Source organism: Convolutriloba macropyga, chromosome 9, assembly GCF_964194025.1.
Source record: "Convolutriloba macropyga chromosome 9, txConMacr16.3, whole genome shotgun sequence".
NCBI classification, from domain to species: Eukaryota; Metazoa; Xenacoelomorpha; order Acoela; family Convolutidae; genus Convolutriloba; species Convolutriloba macropyga.
Window position 1 is genome coordinate 30,076,373 of NC_134476.1, and position 24,057 is coordinate 30,100,429.

At 34.9% G+C, this 24,057-nt stretch overlaps 1 protein-coding gene across 2 annotated transcripts in view; it reads left to right on the top strand.

Moving 5' to 3' along the window:
• The first annotated feature begins 16,295 nt into the window (after positions 1–16,295).
• Positions 16,296–24,057, top strand: part of LOC142345324 (uncharacterized) — a 43,709-nt gene continuing 35,947 nt past the window's right edge. For both annotated transcript variants that reach the window (XM_075397322.1, XM_075397323.1), the window contains exon 1: positions 16,296–16,431. The gene's annotated coding sequence lies outside the window, so the exon portion shown is untranslated. The remainder of the gene's footprint in view (positions 16,432–24,057) is intronic.

Consider the following 24,057-nt stretch of genomic DNA (forward strand, 5'->3'; position numbering starts at 1 on the left):
TCAGTAACAAAAACATTTCCCCAGATGAACTCTGTGCGAAAAACGAAATTAAACAGTTGGTTGATGAGAAACACTGTTACTTCAATGAATACAAATTGACACACAGCAATGATTCAATTGTGAAAAATGGAGTTAAAAAAGCGCAAAACCTTTTTTCAGAGGATTTTTTCCAGAAAATTAAAAACTCAAAAAAAAAATGGAAATTCTTTAAGAACAAATTGCAATAAAAAATTTCAGTCCTAACATCACTAAAACTGATGAAAAATGTCAAAAAACGAATAACAAAATTTTATCTCTAACGCTTTTGTCAATTTTTTTTGGCGAATTTAGCATCTACAGAGGGCAAGTTGTTCCATTGAACGTCGAAAAAATGAATGAGTTTTATTTTAGAACTTTTACCCTGTGGTTGAGTTTGAACTATAACATTTTTGCCTTTGGAACACATCTCCAAATTATGTTGAACGATTGTATCACATAGAAAAATTTTCTAATGGGTTTTGGGTTGAAAATTTTTTTGTTCAGTTTCCGTAACACAAACTTACCCAAAAAATTTTGAAAGACTTTTGCTTAATCAGTTAGCAGATTATCTTAAAAAATGTGTGCTCTTGATAAAAAACTTGGTTTCCAATTTAGAAAGTTGTTTACTGATGCTGTGCTTTATTTTATTGAAAAAAATATGAAATTTGGAAGATAAAAGAAAACAGGTGTTGTGTTCTTGGATCTTGCAGAAATTTTCAATTGAATTTTACATGAGATCCTTCTCAAGAAAACTCAAACAATTTCAATCTCTCTAAACAATTTTACTTCTCAAATCTTTTCTCGTAAACCGAACACAATGCGAGAAATTGGGTATTGAATTTTAGAATAAAATATTTATTAATCAAGGAACTGTGTAAGAGCTTCTTTTTTTCTGTAAAATATCAACAAACTTTCGGAAAAACTGGAAAATGCAAATGACATTGTTGAATTTGTTGATGACACTGGTATCATATGCAAATTTGAAGATAATTAATATGTTCCACTAAAAATGAACAAACATTAAAACAAACAGACAAATACCTGACAGAGAATCAACAGATTTTAAATGCGGATAAAAGAAAAATGTTATTCTGTACAAATTACTATTTTGGATCCAGAGTTTACTTTTAAAGGTAAAGGTATCAAACCAGCTCAAGCTTGTCGTTATCTAGGAAAAAAACTGATTCAAACTTATCCTTTGAAAATTACCTGAACTCAGTTTTAAGCAAAATCGCTCACGCGATTCGTACTTTGTATCTTGCAAGAGCTCAAAGTCCTTTAAAAGTAAATATTGACGTTTTGAAGTCTGTTGTACTCTCTGATATTTATTTCAGTGTATTTTCCCTTCGAACTATTACAGCAAAAACTTATGTGGCATAAATAGGCAAATTAACTAGGGAATAAAAATTTGTTATATTCGACAAAACTTTGACCAATCTACTGATCTTCTGATTGAGGATCGTATCTTGCCAGCGGAATTGTTTATCTCACAAGTTGGCCTAATGAAGCTACAAACGGATTTGGGGCACTGGGAAACATCCGAAAATTTTAAATTGTTTACTAGTTGCCTAAACACTAAACAGAACAAGAGAACAAATCCAATTATAATTAAAAAAGAACGAAAACGAAGTGCAGTAACAAATCTTTGGTCTTGAAAAGCTTTCAAAAATAGAACAAAATGTCTTCTTCATTAGGAAATTATAACAGTAAAACTTGCTTTTAAAATGTTTTACACAAGTTTTTGCTCGATCAACACACGAAAGTACCCGTTAATAGACAAATATGTGGCTTCATACCCAATTTTTTTTATGAGAGCGAACAGCCACAATTGTAAGATTATTATATAACAATGCTGATTGTTTTTTTTTTAAAATTTGAAGGCATGTAAAAATCCAACCTTTGGATTGTAATTTGTATAAGTTACAGGTTTCAACAAATATATATATATATATATATATATATATATATATACTTTTGAATTAGAAGAGATTTTTCTTTCAATGTTCAGATAAATAAATGCTGGAAAATATGTGTTTGTTGAATGTTTTAAGTATTGGTTGTTTATGAATAAGTGAATGTTTTCAAAGGGTCAATCACTGTATCTTCAGCGAACCGTTTCACCAACAGAGAAAACAGAGGGCTCAAAGTAACTTTTATTCGAACAGCACATATTACTGTTCACCGTTTTATGGAAAAATTACTATTTTTTAGCAAAAAGGATTAGATCATTCTCTAACCTCTCCTTTCTTCAACCATTTTAGGACTAACCGACCAAGGAAACACATATTCTCAAGGAAAACTAGTGTATAACTAATTGATCAAACACGGAACTTGCAAAAAACATTTTGAGTTAATTATTTTTAAAAGGAGCTAAATTAAGCGAAAGTTTTTAAATTAAGATCTCAAAAAAACTCGAGGGAACACAATTCAATGGATAAAACGTATTTGGCAAGATGAAAGACGGTGGATAAATAATTTTGTTTCTTTTTGTGATTCATTACCTTATGGAGTCAAAATAAATTAAAAGTAAGTATCAGAACCAAAACGTGTTTTTATATATTGATTAATAGATTGCAAGAGAACTACGGGGAATATATTTTCAATATTCAGGAAAAATAATCTGATAAAATATGGCAATCGGTATTTGCTGATTATGATGTTTTAGGATATCTGGGTTAAGCATTTGATGCCAATCCACGTCATTATAGCTCACCCAAGCATATTAACATGCAAACTGGAGGTTTTGCGAACAAACTCAGATTTCATTTGTTGTTGCCTATACATCTTCAAGGAGGTTACAATCATTATTATCACCATTTATAATCCCCCAGCTGACAGCAAATATAGGCTCAGTGCAGATTTGTTCTGCTAAACCATTCAGGAGATTGTCAGAGATGTCCAAGAATATCAAAGATCCATTGAATCCTTTACTTTCTTTTTGAATGGTGACATTAACTTCACTCACACAGATTGGCTTACTTTAAGTAGTAATTGTTCATACGAAGAAGTAGTTTTGAACGAAATAAAAAAATTAAATATTTCATCACTGCAATCTCATGCAAGCTCGCTGGATTTACTAACTTTTGTAGCAAAATATTAGAGGAGAAATCGTTCTCAGATCACAAGTATTTGTTAGCTGAAATTTCGATGGAATTTGCTGAGCAAGTAACCTGGCTTAAATTGAAACGTTTGAATATTGGCAAAGCTAATTGGGACAAATTTACGATTAATTTTAATTTTCCAAAGTCTTCCTTTGACTCAATTGATAATATTGCCGACTCCTCTTACGAAAAATTAGAACTAGCGTATTCCAATGTAATTCCAATCAAAACCTCCGAAAGAACCAATGCTACTTTTTACCTGTCCTCTAATGGTATCCATTTAGAAAAAAAACTCAAAACAGCTTTGAAAAATACACAAAGCCCAGAGAAAATTTTACGACTTAGAGAAGAATTATCCATTTCTATAAATAATGACAAGAAACATTTCGTTGAAAAAAGCAAAGTCTGGTCAACATTTGATGCATATAAATTAATGAGATAAATAAAAAAACAGCCAGATCTGTCTGAGAAAATGGTGTACATGAAAAAGAAGTTTTTCGGTACAAGAAACAGAATGTTTTTACAATTATTTGGCTTCTGTTTTTGGTCAAGACGATTCTGAAGTTGTTATTCCATTTAATCAAAGTCCAGAAATATTTCTTGGTGACATTCAGTTTAGCAAAGCGTCTCGGAGTCAGGAAATCAAATACATACGTAGTGGTGCTAACTCTTTTGATGGAATCAGCCCTAAATATTTTAAGTCTGTTTTACCGTACATTTCGAATCAACTTTTGTTTATCTTCAATTGCTGTGTTAGCAAACGTGAGTTTCCCAGTTTGTGGAAAAATTGCATGTACGACCCCATTTTAGAAGCGGTATGAAATTAGATATCAAGGACTACTGTTGGCGCCACTTCAAATCAGCTAGAAAAGCCATCAGACAGCAAGAAATAACTTTTGAAACTGAAAAAACTTGAAATTTGTCAAAACTCAAAAATGGTCAAAACTGAAAATTTTTACAAGTTGGGACCGAAAATTTGTCCACCCCCCGATTTTGGGAAGGCAAAACTCGAGCAACCCGACGTTATGGCAGACGGTTAGGTTTACTCTAAACTATCCATGGACCCAACGAACGTTATTCCATCAGACCCACAAGTGTGGCTATTATCACTTAAATGGTGCAAAATTGGCATTTTTCGATATTTTGTTATTTATTGTTAAATTTCTAAGTTGTTTATTTATGATTCTTTAGATGATCATTAAAGGTGAAATACCGTACATTCGAGGCATTTAGAGCTACGTAATAACCATCCGTGCTTATGTCAACAAAAGTAAATATTGCAGTAATTTGATATTTACTATGTAAACAATGACCTAAATCATTTTCTTGATTAACCAATCTGAAACAAGTAGCGATAATGTTATAAATGATAAATATTTGATTATTTACTTTAACCCAATTGTTTGATTAGTCAAACCGTATTGTATTTAGAAGCATTAGAAACTGTTAACAAGAGCAGTTGGCTCTCAAATAGACTAAAATTTGATTCTTTTACAACTTTAGTCTTTTTGCTAAGTTTTGCTAGATCTTAAGATCTTGCGGGTTATAAGTTAGTTGAGCTTACTTAACGAGTAGTTAGCAGCATTACTAGCTACTGGTTGAAGCCTTACAAACTCCAGCACGAGATTGAACATAGATTATCACTAAGGATTTTCTTAACTTCAATCAACAAAATTAAAGTTACAGTCCTTTAATACGTCCGAGCGACTAAATATTTCTGCAAGATCGTTAGTCAATCGAACCCAGTGAAGAACCAGGCCGGCTTGAAACTCGAGAACCAGGCTGTGATATATCGGTTCCGCTGAGTTTCTTGAGCAGCCGCAACATTTGGTCCGCCGACCCGGACAACAACATCAGCAGTAACACGAACAGCAACGAATCTTCAATTCAACCTGGTGGACCAAAACACAACCAGCAACGATGGCCAGCAAAAGGCCCAACAGAAACTGGAAGACAGCTGATTGGAAGGCAAGTGGTCAACTCAAGACGTTAGAGAAAGAGCAAGTTGATCTACTCAAGTCCTTCTGCAGACACCTCAACGAGCTAGAAGGCTACCTGACACAAAACAAAACAATGACGGCCGAAGGTGCTTATCGATGTTTCTTCGAAACATACGACAACTTGGGAGACAACCGACAACAGCAGAGGTTACTATTAAAACCAAAGTATTTTGAAAGCTTTGAAAATGACACCAAGCGTATGTTAGAAGAAAAGCGGAAAGTTTTGCGATGGGTAGTTGACAAAGTACCAGATCTCCGAGACATTGAGAATTGTTGGGCAATAGTCTTCGACTAGCGGAAGACACATTGCGATAGTACAAATTATTGGGAGATTATGTTTCAATCAAAAACGAATTGTTAGAACTCGAAGAGAAATTGAAAGCAGAAAATTTAAACGAATCCGAAAAACAGATACTGTGTGATCAGGCGGAACGGTTATCAGAAAAGCTAGATGAAATTAGCGCAGAAGCTCTTCGAATAGCGAAGGCAGAAGCTTGTCACCATGGGTTCACGAATTTCAGTAATGTTAGAAGTCACATTCAAGACCTGATCAAACAGTAAAGGCTCAGCAAGGATTGTGGAAACCAAACATTGTTAGTGTTATCTACATCGGCTGGTGACAAAGACCCAAACGACGAAACTGTAATTGATACAAGTAATGGAGCCATAGAAAATGCTGAGGAGAACGCCGAGGTCTCTTCCAAGCATTCTACTACACATGGAAGCAGAAAGCAACCCAGTATCGCCAACTCGCGATCATCGAGAAGGCAACAGATCGAAGAAATGGAGCTCGAAAACCTAAACACAAAGAAAGAAACAGAGCAACGACTGCGAGAGCGCCAGTTGGAGTTAGAGCAAGAGCGTGAAGAAATAGAACTTCGTCGCCAGCAACAAGAACAAGAGTTACGTCTAAAGATGCAACAACAAGAAGATGAACTGCGTCTTCGACAGCATGAGCGAGCACTTGAAAACGAAAGAAAGAAAGCAGAGGAAGAAGAAGAAGAAAGACGTATGAAACTTGAGCTGACCAAAGGAAGCTCAAGAGCATCTGGATCAGTGGCAGATAAGATAGAAAGTGTTGGATCAAAACGAAATCACGAAAGAACAGCCGGCTGGGTAGAGTCAGGGGCTCAACAGTCTGTCCCTCATCGGCCGCTATCTCAAAATGTTGTTATCGACCCTCCAACGAATGTCACCAAGGACAGAGCTGACAAACGTTTCAGCACCTACCCGAAAACTACCCCGCTGTTCACATCAGGCGAAAGGCTTTTCTCAACGCAACTGGCTGAACCGAGCATTCTCAAGAAACCAGAAGTCCGTAAACCAATTAGAGTAACGGACCCACCAGCACCGCCGTTGACAAGGACGACGTTTCAGCAGCAGCGAACATCAGCAGTTCAAGACAGAAACAGGAGTCAGAATCCCATTAACAACTATCGGAACAGGTCTGCCGAGAGCAGAAACAGGAGCACAATGAATCACACCACTCCCCAAGTAATCTACCAACCAGTACCAAGCAGTGGTGCCAGTGGCTTGCCAAAACTAAAACTGACTGAGTTTTCAGGAGACCCGCTGGAGTGGCCAGTTTGGTCAGGTCTTTTTGATGTTGTTGTTCATCAAAAGCCAATCAGCGATACAGAAAAGATGCAATACCTGAAGACCAGTCTCACGGGTCAAGCAAAGGCAGCAATATCGGGAATGGGATTCAGCTCGCAATCATATTATCACGCTTGGGATATACTCTGTGAGAAGTACGGCAGATCAGATTTCATCGTCAACGCGCAATTTAAGAAAATATATACTCATCATCCAGTTCGGCATGACGATTCTACAAGCATTGTCAAATTCGCAAATGTGGTTACAAATGTGGTGAACACCTTGACTCAACTTGGATACACATCAGATCTAGAAGCGGAAGCAGGGCTAAGTTCAACAACGAGAAAACTTTCTCCGCAACTGAGAGAACAGTGGTTGCAGTATATGCAAGATCGTCGACTACTGAGAGGTAACCTGATTATTTTCAAGGAGTGGCTTGCCTCCAAAGCTGCAATTCATGAGAACTTGTTAGCACAGACAAACTCGTCGTTTGACAGAAATAAATTTCAAAGCCGTGATAAGCCGAAGACGAGTACCTTTGCTTCAAACGCTGAAGAGTCAAGCAAACCCAAGAATTTCGAATGTCCCTTCAAAGACGGGCAGCATCCTATTTGGACGTGTTAAAAGTTTAAATCACGGAAAGTAAATGAACGACGAGAGCATGTCCAGAAGTTCCCACTGTGTTTCAATTGTTTGAAACCAGGTCACATGTCGAAGGACTGCAGAAGCAGGACCTGCAGCGTACCCAGCTGTGGAAGGCGGCACAACAGGCTTTTGCACAGCGAACTACCGAAGAAGGAAACTACAAAGAATGTCTCAGATGCTACAACTGCAGTAGCAACTAACATCACCCAAGGAGGACTTCCAGTGGTACGAATCAAGCTGACAAACAGAGACTTAAGCCTAAACGTACTAGCGATGTGTGATTCGGGATCCTCAATCTCATTTGTGGACAAATCAGTGGTGCCAAAACTCCAACTCCGAGGCCGAATAGCAGCTCTATCAGTAGCAGGGATCCATGGATCACAGGATGTAAAGACTGAAATAGTGCCGATAGCATTCAGCGCATGAGAAGTCTCGACCATTGACAACAGTGCAGTTCTACGTACACGAAAAACTGAAATTGGGTGACCACATTGTGGAGCGGCAAGAGTTGAAAGACCGTTACCCACATCTGAGGAACTTGCCAGATCAGAGCTACAATCTAAAGGGTGTTCAAGTGATTCTTGGACAAGATTGCTACGACATTCATCACCCTTTTGAATTCAAGAAGTCAGAAGACAAAGCTGCAACATGGGCAGTGAAATCAAAGATTGGTTGGGCTTTAAGTGGACCTCTACCAGCGAAGCAAGCAGCAACTCTTGCGACCACAGCAACTTCAATTGCAGACGACAAATTAGCAAACCAGTTGAGTAAGTGTTGGGATATCGAGTCCTACGCTTCAAACTGCGATGTCATCGGACATTCGAGAGAAGAACAACGAGCAATCAAGACGTTAGAACAAATGACCCGACTCAATGGTGAAAGATATGAAGTAGGACTTCTGTGCCGAGAGGACGAGGTGAAGTTACCAATCAACTTCCACTCTGCAATGGGGCAACTCAAGTCCTTAGAACGACGCCTACAGAAAGACGAGGCGCTAAAGAAGCGCTACCAAAAAACCGTCGACACAGATGTCAACGCTGGATACGTTCGGAAAGTAGATCAACCTGAACTGAATGAAACCAAAGACAAACTGCAATGGTATTTACCACATCATCCCGTCATAAACCCGCAAAAACCCGAAAAAGTCAGAAGAGTGTGCAACGCAGCAGCAAAGTATCAAGGTGTAGCCCTAAACGACAAATTTCTACCTGGGCCAGACCTGCTGCACAGTTTGATCGGAATCATATTTCGCTTCCGAAAACACCAAATAGCCTTATCAGCCGATATGGAAGCAATGTTTCTTCAAGTAGCTAACCCAAAGGATGACAGCCGATATTCACGATTCCTCTGGAGAGAAGATCCAGAGTGGAGAATAGAAATCTACGAGTACACACGACACGTTTTCGGGGCGAAAAGCTCGCCGACTTTTGCAAATTACGCCCTGCACCAAGTGGCGAAAGATAATGCAGTCAACGATGAAAATCTTGTCAAAGCTGTCCAGCGAAACTTCTACATAGACGACTTCCTCAAGTCAGTCAGAACACCTCAAGAAGCGATTGAAATTTATCAGAAAGTCAGAGACGTCCTCATCAAAAGTGGATTCAAGTTGACGAAACGGATAACAAGTGACGAAGAAGTCCAGTTACACATTCCAGAGACAGACAGATCAACGAAAGTTGTGAAAACTTTCGAAGCAGAACCACAATCATCCTCAATCCTAGGACTCAACTGGAATGTGGACACAGACAGTCTCATAGTCTGTGGTGGAACTGAGCAAGAGGTTCCAGCAAAAATAACCCAGAGAATTGTCCTATCCTTTGTCTCAGCAGTGTTCGACCCACTTGGGATATGTTGACCATTCACCATACGAATGCGGTTTCTACTCAAAAGCATCTGGGCAGCGATGGGACAAGCATGGGACAAAGAGTTGTCAGCAGAACACTCAAAGCTATTCAGTGATTGGTGCTCTGAGTTGAGAGAAATAAGGACAATGTCAATAAATCGACTTTATTTTGAAAACGGATGCACACATGAGACTACACATCTTTACAGATGCATCAGAGGAAGCAATGTGCATTGTGGCATATCTGAAAGATGAAGCAACGCTAAAATTGATATATGTAATAGGGAAATGCCGTGTGGCACCCATCAGACATATGACAGTACCGAAATTAGAACTTCAAGCCGTAGTCTACGGAGTTCGTCTCAGAAAGCAGATACTCAATGAACATGATGTCAAAATTGACAAAATCTATCATTGGACCGACTCATCAACAGTGCTACAGTGGCTACAGGCAGCGCACAAGAAACAACAAGTATTCGTTGCGAACAGAGCAGCGGAAATATTGGAAAACTCATCGATGGATCAATGGAGACACGTTAAAGGTGTCGAAAACCCTGCCGACATCGGAACCCGAGGAATGTCCATCGAACGCCTCAAGGAGTCCGTACGGCTAAACGGGCAGACATGGCTCCAGGCAGATGAAGAAAAGTGGCCAAAGCCGTGGTGCCAAGTGAACGAACGCGAACCTGAGCAAGTTATGAGTACTGTAGCAACAGAAACAAAACTAAACCAAATATTTGACTGGAGACGATACAGTACCTTCAACCGAATTAGAAACTTCATTGCTTACTGCATGAGGTTCAAGACAAAGCAGAAAGGTCCCCTCAAAGCAGACGAAATTCATCAGGCAGAGCAAAAACTGTTTCGATTTGTTCAAACCGAAAGCTTCCCGAATGTTTCAAAGTCGATAGCGAACAGCAAAGAAATTTCCAAAACATTAAACATTGCCAAATTGTCACCCTTCATAGAGGAAGACGGAACAATTAGAGTGAAAGGCCGACTGAAGCATTCAAACCTTGACATTCAATATTGTTAACAGCAAAACATCCAGTTGTACAACTTCTGTTGGAGAAAGCACATCAAGACAACCTACATTAGAGCACAGAATATGTGAGAAACATGATCCAACAAGAATACTGGACCATCGGATTAAGAAATGCATTAAGAAAAATCATGTCAAGATGTATCAAATGCAGACACAGGAACGCCAACCCAATTCACCCACCGATGGCGGATCTACCCCGAGAACGACTTGATGAACATGTGTTCCCATTCACCCATACCGGAATCGACTACTTCAGACCCTTCGAAGTCAATTTCCTACGACGTACCTTGAAGAGATGATGCTGCCTCTTCACTTGCCTGACAACCAGAGCAGTACACATTGAAGTTGCTCAGTCATTGGACACCGAGTCATGTCTAGCTGCGGTGACAAGATTCATTGCAAGACGTGGCTACCCGAATACCATCATTAGTGACAACGGAACAAACTTTGTCGGAGTAGCCAATGAGCTGAAAGCATTCATGAACGAGTGGGACAAAGCAAAGATTGAGAGTGATTTAGCGCAGAAAAAGATTGCTTTGAAATTCAATCCTCCCGGAGCTCCTCACTTTGGTGGAATCTGGGAAAGACTGGTTCAAAGTTGCAAGAAGGTCATGATTGCAATCTTGGACAACAGAAGCCTCTCCGACGAGGTATTCAGCACAACAATGTGTCTTGTAGAGCAGACTCTCAACGCAAGACCCCTGACAGAAGTAGGTGACGACCCTGAAGATTTGACGGCACTCACACCTAATCATTTCTTGCTAGGACGAAAGAACGCGAGTGCACCATTCATGCCATCCAGTGAACGCTACCATGACATGAGAAAATCATTCAGAACGGCTCAAGCATATGCCGAGATGATCTGGAAAAAATGGACTCGCGAATATCTTCCACAATGGAACTAGAGATCGAAGTGGTCAAAAGATTATGTGCGAAACCTGAAAGAAGGCGAATTAGTGTGGCTAGTAGATGACTCCGTGAAACGCTGTGAATACAAGTTTGGACGAATCATTGAGATCTTCACTGGCAACGACGGAGTTATGAGATCAGCGAGAGTCAAAATGGCACATGGAGAGCTAAACCGGCCAGTCGTGAAGTTAGCGCCAGTATTCTACGATGGTGTTTCCGAGATCGAAAACAGGGCCGGTGATGTTGGCGCCACTTCAAATCAGCTAGAAAAGCCATCAGACAGCAAGAAATAACTTTTGAAACTGAAAGAACTTGAAATTTATCAAAACTCAAAAATGGTCAAAACTGAAAATTTTTACAAGTTGGGACCGAAAATTTGTCCACCCCCCGATTTTGGGTAGGCAAAACCCAAGCAACCCGACGTTATGGCAGACGGTTAGGGTTACCTCTAAGCTATCCATGGACCCAATGAACGTTATTCCATCAGACCCACAAGTGTGGCTATAAGCACTTAAATGGTGCAAAATTGGCGTTTTTCGATATTTTGTTATTTATCGTTAAATTTCTTAAGTTGTTTATTTATGATTCTTTAGATGATCCCTAAAGGTGAAATACCGTACATTCGAGGCAATTAGAGCTACGTAATAACCATCCGTGCTTATGTCAACAAAGGTAAATATTGCAGTAATTTGACATTTACTATGTAAACAATGACCTAAATCATTTTCTTGATTAACCAATCAGAAACAAGTAGCGATGATGTTATAAATGATAAATAATTGATTATTTACTTTAATCCAATTGTTCGATTAGTCAAACCGTATTGTATTTAGAACCATTAGAAACTGTTACCAAGAGCAGTTGGCTCTCAGATAGATTTAAATTTGATTCTTTTACAACTTTAGTCTTTTTGCTAAGTTTTGGTAGATCTCAAGATGTTGCGGGTTATAAGTTAGTTGAGCTTACTTAACGAGCAGTTAGCAACATTACTAGCTACTGGTTGAAGACTTACAAACTTCAGCACGACATTGAACATAGATTATCACTAATGATTTTCTTAACTTCAATCAACAAAATTAAAGTTACAGTCCTTTAATACGTCCGAGCGACTAATTATTTCTGCGAGATCGTTAGTCAATCGAACCCAGTGAAGAACCAGGCCCGCGTAGAACTTGAGAACCAGGATGTGATATATCGGTTCCGCTTAGATTCTTGAGCAGCCGCAACAACTACCGAACGATTGTCATGCTTAGCTCCTTGTCACTGCTATTTGAGCGTATGACGTACAAACAGTTCTCGATCTTTCTGCAACAGAAGCTTTGCGTAGAGCAACATGATTTAGGAAAAATCATTCAACCATCACTCAACTACTTCTCTACTGCAACAGGTTGTATGAGTTACTTGAAGCAAACAAAATGCCAATGAAAGTACATCTAGACATAGCAAAGGCCTTTGATACCATCAATTATAATGTCATACTTTTAAAATTATGTCGAATGGGATTTGACAGTGCTTTCTTGAAGTTTTTTGCGTCATATTTAACTGATTGACAGCAGAGAGTTGTAATATCTTGCGGAAAATTGGACTTTCGACCAATCACCAGCGGTGGGCCTCAAGAGCCAATTTTTACAGTGTTTCTTTTTTCCGTTTATATATTTAACCTACCCGAAATAATTGTCAATGAGTGCTATTTATACGCGGATGACACAAAAATTGTCAGCATTGTACACAATAAAATACAGCTTGCAAAAGACTTTGAAAATGCTTTTGTTTGGAGCAAGGAGAATCGGTTTAACTTCAATTTCAATAAGTTTAAAAACGTGTAATTTTCATTTCGTAAAAATCAAAACAAGCAAATTTTGCGTCTTCCTAGCAATTGAACCATCTCACAGGAAACACACTTCAAAGACTTGGGCATATATTTTTCAGAAAATTTATCATTGGATCATCACTTAAGTTTTGTTCTACAAAGCAAATCAGAAGCTTGCTTATCTAAAGAGAACAATTCCAAGTGAAACAAAATTGTCGGTCAAATGCAACCCAGTCAAAACTTACTTAATATCGATCTTGTTTTATGGATCAAATGTTTGGTTTGGTAGTAAAACTATTGTCAGGAAAATGGAAAGGCTTCAGAGAAAAAGTTTAAAATGGATACAATCAAACAGTCATTTTACTGATAAAGAATACAATGATTCTCTTTGATCAGTAAATTTACTTCGGATCACATATCAGTTTGTCTCTTTGGATCTTTTAGTTTTAAGCAGAATTTTGACAACAAAACTTCCAATTGAGGCAGAGCAATTTTGGCAAATAAAGAACGGACATTCGAAAACACGATCAAACGAGAAATTATTTTTATACTCAAACGAATGTAATCGCGAGCGTTGCCGATGTAATTTTTTCTACCGAGTTACAAACTTAAACAATTCGATGTCACTGGTTCATGATTTTCCCAATTATAACCCATATTCAAGTCCTCCCAAATTCAAAGGAGAAGTCAAAGAATATCTATTTGATTTAGCTAAGAGGAATTTTAATTACAAATCATACCCATATGGATGGACAGTGTTTGAGGGAAATCAAATTCAAGCCCCGTTAGGGTCTTACTAAGCTTGGTGAAACCAAGTTTACTGAAATTCATTTTTATTATTATTATTATTATTATTATTATTATTATTATTATTATTATTATTATTATTATTATTATTATTATTATTATTATTATTATTATTATTATTATTATTATTATTATTTAATACAAAAGTTAGGTTAACTTTGCTGAGAGCAATATTCAATATAGCTGTTTGTTGATATAGTCCAAATCATTGGGACAAATCAAATTTGCCTGTCTTTTTTTGTTAAAAACTGTATTAACTCTCCGAATTAAATGTGAAAACTTTAAAATTGTGGTCAATAGTGCATAATTTGAATATCTAAATTTTTGAGATTTAATTTTTTATTTTGGTATGTTATATTGATTGGCCCGTGTACTTTGTTTTTGATTCCATAGATTTGGTTGCGACCGAAAAAAAATCAAAATAAAAAATAAAAAGTGGAAAAACTTGTCCTTGAGCTTCCTTTCCAACTGTCGTGCAGGGATATCACAAAAGTAGAAATCGCGATTGAAACTTTCAAGTTGTTCTGCTCAGCCCACAGTGCTTTTATGCCCACACTTACAAATTAATTGTTGTTATAGAGGAGGTTAAAAAGTAGCACAATTAGAAAATCCATAGGAATTTGGTAATTGTGTTACTTTTCAACCTTAAATCAGCGTTTTAACTAGTACAACTATGTGTACATCTAAAACTTTTAGTTTATCTGAAGAAATGTATTATCCTCTCCTGTTCCTTTTAAGAGTGCACTTCTTATTCAAACAGTGAAATAACTAGAACAGAACTGGGTTTGTATACATATGTAAACTTATGGGATTTATTAAGTTTTGGACTCCCCAGATAAAAATACAATCGATATTTTTTCTGTTTTTATGGTTATGGTAAACCTAACATTTTGTCAAAACAAAGGGTCTTTTGATAAATTTATTGTTAACTCCAGCATTTTTAAATAAAACTAATCAGCTTAAATAGATTTAATTGGATATAAATCCATTTAGGATTAGTGAAGTTTTTTGATCAAATCGTAGACAATGAGCAAAGATTAAACATTGTTGCCCGCACTAATTATTTAGCATGAAACAAACACGCAAATTGAGGCCGACCAATTTATACTGTCGACCCATTTCATCTTTCTCTGAGGCACGTTATTGTTTTCATTCTCAATTTTTGTCTCTCTTTTTTCTCTTCGAGTTCTTGAATTTTATTAATGAAAAAAAGTTCACTCTATTTTGAAAAATTTGACCTTTTTTAAACCATTTTAACATTTTTTAAATGAAAAAAATGCGATTTCTAATAGTTAAATGTGCTTTTTGCTGTCTTTTTCATTTACCAATTCGTTTTTCGCTGTTGGAAAAGCTACTAATGAAGAAAACGTGAATTCACAAGATCATTTTTCAAAAACATTTCAGCTGACAACCAATTATGAAAAATTATATAAAATTCTTTAAACTTAAAACATGAACTCTTCACTTGGAAGCGATGACAATTTCAAAAGGTAGTGGAAACTTCATTAAGCTTGAGCTTCATTCATGATTGTGTGCTGTAGAGCTCTGCCTCATTTCGGCTACTTGTTTTCCTTTAATTTGTTTTGTCTTATTCCCAGCTGACATTAAACCCAATTTATAGACGCAAACTTAAAAAGGATAATCACGTTCGACTTATGAGGTCTTTTGTTCAGGTAAACGCTTTTCTGTTCTTCACAAAGTCCGTTAGCTTTTGATGGAATTCGTATTGCCAATTTTATATAAAATCGAATATTTTTTAAAAAAACTTATTATGTTTTTAAAACACCTAAATTGATTTGAAGGTATTTAAATTGTTAAAATTGTCCAAATAGTGGCTGTAGAATCAATTTTACAAATAACATAAATTTTACAACCCTATAAAACCAATTTCGATTTCATTGTTTCAATGAGGGTTTACTGTTGTAACTATACAAAAATTTTCATAAAAACACGAGATTTGCTTTTTTCCCAAAATATCCAAATAAAGGTCACATATGAACAGCTCGTTCTTGCGTTCAAAATTAACAAAAAAATTACCAAACTGAATGCGTTTTGAATCCCAATTGTAGAAGTAAAACTGTTCATTCTCGATAAGCTTTGCTATTGCACTTTTGGAAGATTTGTTTATAGTAAATACCAACTGTCGTTTAATGTTAAAACTTTTCCAAATGAATGTTTTTCATTATAAATGTTGATTTTTTCGCTCATACTCTCTGTGCATAGTTTTCTTCTAATTGTTCTCCGATCTTATTACTTCATCTCTGCGTTTGTTTTTCATTGACAAAAATGTTCCCAGACACGCCCAATGGTTTCACGTAGAACCCTCCATTAAAACACACATTGATCAATTAAAAAAAGTGCAATTGTGCATCTTTTTTGAGACTTCTTTTTAGTTACATTAACAATTTTAATCGAGTGTAATAGAAGCGGTCTACAATTTTGTTCACTTTGACTGCTTTCAATTTCTTAAAGTCAAATACTTCATGTCGAATTTGCTTTAAAAAGCCTTTCTAAATTGAACAGGAAACAAAGCAAAGTGCTTCATTAGATCCCCTATTCTCTCTTAATTTTGATCTAAAAACTCATAAAGCCCGTTTGACATCACTTGAAAAATTTCCTTGTGAGAATTAATTGGAGCGTGATTGCAGGAAAACAAGGTAATTTAATTTTAAAAACATCCACACCCAATTCTTTTGTGAGGTTCTTAATCTTTTGTGAGGAATAATATCCCCAAAAGCAAATCTTTTTCTGACAAAATCTTTGGAATTTGGCAAAATTTTACCTTTTTTTAAACGAAACGATGGTGACAAAACCTGAAATAAATTATCTATCAGAAACACACTCAACCCCCAAGATTGAGTTTCTTTGATCGAAATTATTAAAGGGTAGACCACAAATTTATTGTGATAGGATGGGTGCGGGGGAGCCACGATAAGCTCTGCGAGCAAACTGAAATCTGATCATAATTATTTTAGAACGCGCGTGAGTCTCATTACAAAACAATCTTGAATTAGCTAATACATTGAACGAGGTCCTGCAAAAAATTTATTTTTTTTTGTGGTATTCATTAGTTCTTGCACAATGCAGCGAATAATTAGATTCAGAACTATAGAAGCCAACGCTAACAGCAAATGGCATTATATTGTACTTAATGTTCATGTGCATAATGTTCAATTTAATGCCATTCATTTTACAAATTGCTGCCATATTTTAAAAATGTTTGAACAATTTGAAAAATTTCAAAAAAAACCTCGTTAACGCTCTCTTCATCTTCTTATGATGTCGAATACATGAGAGCTTATTGTTCTGACCACTCCTGAGGGGGAGGAACTATATACGCAACTGGTTTTTTTTGTTCAGGCAATTTTGACCCATAGATATATTAATCGTAGAGAAATATGAGTGGTATCATTGAAAAGCCCGTCCACTGTAGAGTTCGGAATTCAAAAGATTTTCTTGAATTTTGTGTCCGAGGAGTTATCGAGGTTGGAAATTTTGTGTGCACACGTGATGTTTGGCATGATTTTTTCACTTTTTTGTTCAAATTAGAATTTTTTTCTACAGAAAAATCTATTCAAAATTACGTTTTAAGCTACCAATGAAACAATCTTGTGCTTCTAACAGACAAAAGGTCCTAAAATAGGTAGTTTTCGTCTCATTGCGAAGTTTGCTGTAAAAAAATCGATTTCTACTTGAGAGCTCATGTTCTAAAACCCAATTTATAATTTTGAAAAATTTTTTTTGAAGTCAGTTAGAGACTAGTCACTTTTCGAATCCAGATTCTATTGATCACAAACCTCCTTTACAGTCAAATGATGGCCAGTGAACTAAATATTGGTTTTTAGGGAATCGATCAATTTTTGTGGCTCCGACTCTGAGTTTTTGTAATTTTTATTGAACTTCTGATTTTCTTTTTGGATTTTAATTAAGTTTTTTAGTCCTATGGCATAGACTCTTTGACTAAAAGTGCGATCGGCATCCTAAAGTGCATTAAGCGAACCTATGTAGTAACTCGAGTGGACAGCTATTGTGTAGTGTAGACAACACTTCAAAAAAATATTTCTAGAAAAAATTTATTTTTTCGGAATTTTTAACCGATTTTAAACTTATTTCTGTGAGCACTGAGTCAATCTCAATATTGACAGGACTCCTTTTCTTTCTACTGTAACCAAAATTCTTCCAGTTAGCAGTTTTTTTCTAACTATTGTCTTCATGACCTGGATGCCACGACTGTCTATAATTTATTTTTAATTTTTGGTTTTTTTTTCATAATTTTGGATTCTTCTGAAATTATATCACAATATCTTATTATCGCCATTTTGCAGTGGCACAGAAAAAGTTTTCACCAGATCATAGATACAATTTGCAGAAAAAAAATTTTGCAAGAGGATGGGTGCGCCATCAAACGCTAACAGCAAATGGCATTATATTGTACTTAATGTTCATGTGCATAATGTTCAATTTATTGCCATTCGTTTTACAAATTGGTGCCATGTTTTAAAAATGTTTGAACACTTTGAAAAATTTCACAAAAAACTTGTTAACGCTCTCTTCATTTTCGTACCGTGTGGAATACATGAGAGCTTATTGTTTTGACCACTCCTGCGGGGGAGGAACTATATATTCAACTGTTTTTTTTGTTCAGACAATTTTGACCCATCGATAGATTCATCTTAAAGAGTTATGAGTGGTATCATTAAAAAGCCCATCCAGAAAAAAATAGAAAAAAACAGATTCTTTTGAATTTCATTTTCTAGAGCAATCTATCGTGCTTTAAATTTTTGTTGAAATTTAGACCGATTTGCTTTATTTTTATTCACATATTCCGGAATTTTAATAATAATAAAATATCTTCAATTTTTTGCTTAAATAAGCATAAAGGGCTAACATTAGTACTGTTTATCTTACTTGAGAAGACAAAAAAATTTTGTTGATTATTTTGGTGCATTTTTTTGGCTTAAATTTTGGCTAAATATCTGTAAGTTTTGCCTTTTTCATCAAAAATTGCCCGAAATAAAGTTCTTTGTGCCACTTTGATTGAGTTTGCAAGAAGTACACACCCAAAATTCACAAAAAATGGTTTATAAGTTTCAGAGGGAGCTAGTCCTGCTTCTATTTCCATTAAAAGTAGTCTGGAATTTAAATTTTGCCATTTTTTGCCAATTTTACTCTATGATTATCAAAACGCAGTGTTCATTTTTGATATTCTAACTATCAAATTATCTAAATTTATATATTTGAAACAATTGAGTGTTTTCAATGTATGGCCAGAAATAGCAGGGCTAGTTTTGGTTCAATCTTTGACTTTTACAGTCCCAGAGTATTTCGGATTGTAATCAGTTGGTCTTGTTTTTTGAAAAAAATTCGAATTTTTTTGTGTTAAATAAAGAACAGAACGATTCAAATAAATGCACAACATTGATAGGTCCAAATGATTTCCTAAATAGTTCTAATTAACTTATCTGGTTTCCTTAAACGATGTATTATGTTCAATTTGACTTTTAAAAATATTTTATTTCAAATAAAGATGTCTTATTGAAATATGTCACTTTTTTTCTTACTTTGGTCAACTTGTAGCTAAGTGTCCACAAAGAAAGATTGCCTTTTCTTCCTCTTCTTTCTACCGAGCTAAATTTTAATCTTTTTTGAGGAATTAAGCGTTAAGTTATGGTTTTCTGGCTTTGATACTCGTAGATATCACAATGCTTTTAATTTCTAAGCGGTGGTTATTTTTCACGATTTTTTCTCTCGTTTTGTCACATTACCACACTATTGACAGCTCACAAGTTACATTGTTGTTGTTCAAAATAAGGCACAAGTGAATAATTAAAATTGTTCAAAATCATATGTTTTGTTTTAAATGGCTCAGACGCCCCTTTTTCAAAAAATTTAATTGAATTTTTAACATTGGTATTTAACTGTCGTTTTTAATTTGTTTTTTCAATCATATAAACTTTCCTGGATAATGACATTTCTCATTGGTTTTTTATGTAGTAATGACTTAGCCTATATTCTGATTTAAGTAATTAGCTTATGGCCTTCTTAACTTTGAAAACAATTGTTTTCGAAATATAGAAAATTATTAATTAATTTTGACTTTTTTGTCTTTCTTGTCAACTTATTACTTATTCTCATTAAATAGAGATCTCATGTCAAATCGTTGTTTTTCAAACAACGCTCAATTAAACTTAATTTGAGAGGCAAATTATTGTTTTACGGCTTCCACGGCGTTTTCTTGCAAGTTTTCAATTAATGTTTGCTTGTTGTCTCTATTTGATGTTCGTTTTGAATCGCAAAAAATAAAAAAAATAATAGGTCATATTGTGCTCGTATAGAGGCCTATTTGGACAAAAAATTTTGGATCTTTCAATTGCTATTTAATGCTTTTCATTATTTTGCAGTTAATTGTTTTTAAAATTAAAATTTATTTCTTTTTTACTTTTGATGCCTTTTGTTCTTTTTTGTCTAACTGTTACCGACACCTTATATGGAGTGATCCCATATCTTTTCTTGTCAAGTAAATGTTATTTGGTTTAGTTTCAGTTTTAGCAGACGCTTTTTTCACCTTGTTTATAAGTTTTGTTTTTAAAAATGGACATGACGTTTTGGATGTAATTATTGTTTGTTGTTATTATTGTTTGATTTTTTTGTTCGTCTTTTTTGTTCGTCTTGTTTTCCTTATAATGACCGACCTCATCAAAATAATGCTGCGTTTTTTACTCCACATTTTTTGGCGTTGGATGCGGTATTTTTGTTCATACATATCTATTGGGGGTTTTCTATTTGTTTCTCATTTGGTAGACTTTTATTCCAAAAATGTGGATAAGCAGGGTCGCAACTTTATGTGCAAACGCACATTACCGAGCCTCGTTGTTTGAAGTTACTGTCAACATCCATGCATGCACTTTCTTTAGTCATAAAATAGATTTACACTACATCTACTGGCACGCACGAGTGGCAGATTTCATTTTATGAACCGAGACATCTTCGAAACAAGTGGGAATTTACTTTTATTTAGAGATTGCATCATTTGGATTTTTGTTATGGAGAATGTGTAGATCCATTTTTCTAAACCAATGATTTATCACTTCATAACTTAACCGCGAGACTCTCCTGGAAAAACAAGTTTCCTCTTAAAAAATAATAGTTTGTTGTCAAATCAATCTGTTCAATACACTTGTATTAATGTTTGCTGAAAAGAAAATTTTCTTTTCAGCGACTCAAGATTAGTACACCCTGCTATGGGCAATTGCGGCCAAGCAAAATTGTTTAACTTTGTAAAAAAATCTTTTAGATAAATTCTTAAATAAACTCTCATAATTACTTAGAAATTTACATCGGAAGTGGTTTTAAGATTCAACTCAGTTTTTCTTAGTTCCTGTTTTCCAATTTTTTCCGAAAACTATTGCCCTATGAGCTTTCTGTGCAAAAGATATAAGCTCTTGATTTGGAATCGTCCAATTGATCCCTCGTAAATTTATGCTGTATACAATACAGCATAAATTTACGAGGGATCTCGTTATAATTGGTTTAAAGCAAATACTGATAAAACTAACAAAGAGAATTCCGAGAAACTTTAGAAGCGAAATCATACTCGACTAAAACTATGAAGAAAGCATCAAATCCTTTGGTATTCAGGTTTTATTAAGATTTTTTAGAAAAGTTTTACAAAATAACAGTCACTTAACTTTTATAAGGCGAAAGTTGGGACTTAGTATGATTTCGCTTCTAATTTTTCTCGGAATTCTCTTTGTGAGTTTTATCAGTATTTGCTTTAAACCAATTATCAAAAAACCATTGTTTGGTTTTCACCGAACAGTCACTGAAGTTTGCTTTTTCTTTGAAATAAGAATTATGCATAGTCATATCATGCATCTGCGCATAAATTTATGTCACTGCTATAACAAACAACCTGTAGACCATCTATATCTGCCAGAAAAAACAGAAGTCCCAAAAAATAACCTCAAGGAACGCAGTAATAAACAAACGCACATTTCGATTTATCATCGCCATTTTGTACAAACTCTTCTTTTCGGTTTAGTAGTTTTTTAATATAGTCCAAAGTGTCCTCGAAATCCTTACTGTTCCAATTTCATCAGTAAAATGTGTGTGATAAAATCTATAAACTGTTTTTTATTCAGATATTTAAAGTAAGCTTCTCAATCTTTTAAGCTTCAATAGTTTTATTTTGTGATTGTAGAGACAATTATGCATTCAGTTCCTTTTAGCTGGAAGTGCTAATTCTCACGGGAAAGTAATTTGTTCTGTATAACAAAACACATTATCTTCTAGGGCATGGCTTTTTTTCGAAAGCTGCAATGCTGCATGTAGTAAACTAATTGGCTTGTAATTTTTTGGATCATCAATGGAAATTTCTCCTGCGAACTGCTATCAGTCTTTGAAAAACTTAAAACAACCTGGTAAATTACCAAATCTACTAAATGGTTGAGAGCATTGGCTATTAAAGAACGATTGTAAGTAAAATGGCAAAAAAAAATTTTTTTTAAAGTATTGGTAAAATGTTTCAGAAAATATTTGATAAAACCAATAGGGTTTCATTGTGTTTTGTTTTATTTTTTGCTTGTCGCAGGCCACAATCTGTGTCCATTTTTTTAATTGAATATTTTTTGCGTCATTTTTCTTGTACAGCTTGACCTTTTGTCTTCACAAATTTTGTTGTAAAAACTAAAATCGTTTTTCCAATGTTTGCGTAGGTGTTTAAGTTTTCGTTTTCCATCAGTTTTGTGTCTTTGTTCTGATGTTTTTGTAATTTCATGATTACTGTCTTCTTTAATTTTCAAACATTGTTTAACGCTTGATCTCTTTTCGTCATCAACGTTTGGTAAAATTGTTGCAACAATGTTTTTACGATTGCGTGTTTTATGAGATAAAAGAAAGCGAAATATTTTCTATAAAGTTTGAATACACTAGATTTTGATTAAAGCCAAACAATTGATATCTGATAACGTTTTGAAATCTCGGTACTAAAAAATCTTTTTATATTGATTTCACTATTTTTGAGTTTTTGTATGTTTGTGACCCTGGTGTATTGGCGCGTGATTTTTTTAGTAATGATACTAATGAAACACATTATCTAATTCGAAACATAGCCTATCTTTTTTAGAAACTCTAGTTGATACTAAAATTTTTTATTTTAGTGCTCTTATTGCTGTCAGTTGGTCGATAGTTTTCTGGCAGAATTTATTCTAGTAAAAAAAATTGTAACTTATATCTGAACATCAAATTCGGCCTTTCCTTGCATTTCTATAATGAAATCCCTGCAAGAACTTACCATCAACTGTTATTGCGAAATTTTAAAAAAATTCCAATTTCTTTATAAAATATTCCTTAATCATCGATTTAGGACAACACGCAACGGTTATGTTACACTGAATTTGTTTCTTTTTCTTTTGTTTGATAAAATTGTTTAATTCTCTAGTTTTGTGTTTGATTCAACTACTTCATGTTTAACGTTTCATTTTATTAAAAAAACAACATCACAACCTTTATAGTATTTTCGGTGTTTAGTCTAATTATAAAATAACTATTAATTTTTTGATGTCATTATTTGTTATTATCGGACGAGCAAGTTTCACAAAGTGCTATTACACATAACGTACCAAAGTTTTTTTGGATTGGAGAGGAACAAATTTTGTCAGGGCAGTTCGTAATCGAACAAAAATTTTGTCAAAAGTAATTGATCAGTGTTCGAAATTCCGGGTTAAAACTTGACAATACCGGAACCCTCACATAACTAAAAAGAGAAAACGACGATAACGAAGAAATGCATTTTTGTTTATAACTTAACTAAATTTTGGATCTTTGAAACAACCTTGTCTTTAACAGAAATTTTTATAGGTTCTGCCTGCCAATAAAAATGTTCAATTTTTTTTGCTCAATGTAGAAGATTTCACTGCTGCTCTCTTATGAAATCTATCGATTTTGTAATAGCCTTTTTTCTAGCCTCTCAAAAACATCTTAAAAGAGTTTCTTAAATAGCGTCTTAGAACTTTTAGTTAGCTTCTTAAAAGGGTTTCTTTTTTATTGAGATCTTTGTTATGGGTAAAATTTTGCTTGTTGTAGAAGATTTCTTTTTTATTCAATGTAGAAGATTTCACTGCTGCTCTGTTATGAAATCTATCGATTTTGAAATAGCTTTTTTTCTAGCCTCTCAAAAACATCTTAAAAGAGTTTCTTAAATAGCGTCTTAGAACTTTTTAATTCGCTTCTTAAATGGGTTTCTTTTTTTATTGAAATCTTTGTTATGGGTAAAATTTTGCTCG